A 2,604-nucleotide genomic window follows, 5' to 3' on the forward strand; every position below is an offset into this window, starting at 1 on the left:
GGCGATTCTCACCAATGTTACCCTTTTCTTCCGAATATTACACCGATTTTTTTTGGAGAATTAGAGGCTCAGAATCCTCTCCAAGTAGTAGTCACACCTCGCGCACCACATAGAATCATGTAGCATATTCTTCAAAGCTAGACCGTAGTACCCAAAGCATAGAGCATCAACCCCCCCCCCCTAAAACGTCAAAATAGAGCTGGTAAACCTAGCGCGCTGGGGGGCTTTTAGGGGTGTCATTGAAAGTTTCGACGAATCGTGTCTCCTCAGATGTCCTTTTTCTTGATCCACTTAATCATTTTTTTCATAAAATTTTGATTGGGGATGGGGTGTGGCTCGAAAGATGTCAACTTTTTGGGATTGGTTGTGTTCTTGGGAGGTCCAACGGGTGGAGATTCCCTTAGCTTTGTAACGGACATCAATTATTGAGCAGCCCCTTACCCATGTTAGAAAATGGGAAATGTTATACGTTTTTGGTTCTTTGGCTGATCACCCGCAAAAAAAACATTATTTGGCTGATGTTCTTTTGCACCGTTTGGCTAGTGAACGTTGTATTTGTTGTTAGATCGTCTGCATAAATCTTGAAGCAACTGAAGTTTCCATGTCATGTTTTTTTTTATTTCGCCATAGAGTGGGTCGACGCAATGTCTCGAGATGACGAGATATTATCGCAAAATCGTTCTAACAGTTCCAAGAGCTGTCATTGATGCATCTACCACTCAGTTTCATTTAGATTCGTGCAAGCAGGGGTCCACTCTAGCTGCATAATGGTGTATTTCTTAGCCTGCTTCTTGTATATGACTTTAAGTTAAAGGGAAACACTTATAATCTGTAGTCTGATTAGAAGCAGTGCGTTAGACCGATTGACTACCGTTGATCCGGTTGTAATCTTCCGGTTAGGATACTTCTTATCCCGTCTCCTCTCCTTGAAAAAAAAAACATGTCCCTCCATTACTAATGGGAAACACTTATAATCTGTAGTCTGATCAGAAGCAGTGCGTTAGACCGATTGACTACCGTTGATCCGGTTGTAATCTTCCGGTTAGGATACTACTTCTTATCCCGTCTCCTCTCCTTGAAAAAAAAATGTCCCTCCATTACTAATCCCTGGATCTACCGCATCCCCTAATCAGCCGCGCGGAATTCCTCCCAAAATTTCTCTCACATGCATTTCCACCAAGATCGCCGTCAACGGGACTGCTCCTTCATCTTTGTTTGCGCTACCCACCATGTGCAGGTTCGTTCCTTTGATGCTCCCCCCTCTCCAGATCCGTTCCCCTCCTCCCCTCTTTTTCATCTCCATTGATGCGGCCCTCCGGACGAAACCCAGTTGCAGGTGCGACATCCTCTTGTTTTGTTCTTCTTGGTTGGTGCTTTCACGGGTTACCAAGAGGCTGAATCGGCCGTCGTAGTAGCACCAGCCGGCTGGAGAACAAGCAGTGCCCTATGGTGATTCATCCCTCTTCAAAGTGTCCTGCTTTGCAATTAGGTTTCTAATGCATTGTCTGTCGATGCCAAGTAATCATTCATACATATTTTCGTATGTGTACTCAGTTGCAGCATGCTTCCATGCAACCTTATATTTGTTTAGCTACATAAATTTGCTTCAACCACTACCAAACATGCTTCATTATTTCTCTTACTTTTATTTTGCAACTATCATGCTTCCGTTGCTTCATATGTATGCTTATGTTGTATAAACCTTTTGCTCCTCAGATATATGTTCTTCCTTTTACCCTCTATTGTGTGTCTTTGGTTCACCTGTTTATCTTGATATATGTAGTAACTATTTAGTGCCGCTACCATTACCAATGTTTGGTTCTTTTATTTCTCATATGTTGCACAGCCTCGTGTTATCATTTATTTCAAATATTTTGCACAACAATTCATTATTTCTCACATATGTTTTCATGTTTTCTAATTCTGACTTCAACTATTGTATGTGCTTCCTTTAATTCTCATGAGTCCATGGTTTGACAATCAGGTTGAAATTGTTTTCCCCATACCCACTGTATGCAACCATTCTTCACAATTTATTTATATCTGTACGACTATACCAATTGTGGTGGAGTTTTGCATCAATCACTGACACTGTATATTTCTGATTGTTACGAAATATTTTCTCCGAAATAATGTGTGTTTCAACCACTATGAGTATAGCTTCTTCTCTTTTGAGCTCACAAGCATACCTTCTAGTAAAATTTATTGTATTAACATTTTTCTTATCATCGTACATTCCACTGCAAGCATGTGCTTCTGTGTTTTTGAATATTTTTCTAGTTATAGATATTCTTTTGCAGTCAACCTCAGCCATGCTTCCTGTTTCTACACAATGTCAAAGAGGCTATGTTGGTGACAAGTGATGGGAATAGGACCTGCTACAGCTATACGTCAATGACTATTGTGTTGGCCACAAGGAGCTTCTCGCGTGTATTGTGTTTATGACTGATCAACCCATTTAGTGCGACGTCGGTTGTGCAGAAGAAGAATTTCGGTGTAATATTGTTTAATTTTTATTAAATATACAAGAGTTATTATTGTTGTTCATCCCAATTTTATTTGTTTCGATTCTTCACGCTTCTTCCACATGTGTTTGTTTGATAT

General features: G+C 40.4%; 1 long non-coding RNA gene across 1 annotated transcript; it reads left to right on the top strand.

The window, feature by feature from the left end:
• Positions 1-923: 923 nt before the first annotated feature.
• LOC123429633 lies at positions 924-2,385 on the top strand. Its single transcript, XR_006622720.1, has 3 exons — positions 924-1,237; positions 1,331-1,449; positions 2,301-2,385. It is a non-coding gene; the product is annotated as an uncharacterized LOC123429633 (long non-coding RNA).
• Positions 2,386-2,604: the final 219 nt, after the last annotated feature.

Source organism: Hordeum vulgare, chromosome 2H (assembly GCF_904849725.1).
Source record: "Hordeum vulgare subsp. vulgare chromosome 2H, MorexV3_pseudomolecules_assembly, whole genome shotgun sequence".
NCBI lineage: Eukaryota > Viridiplantae > Streptophyta > Magnoliopsida > Poales > Poaceae > Hordeum > Hordeum vulgare.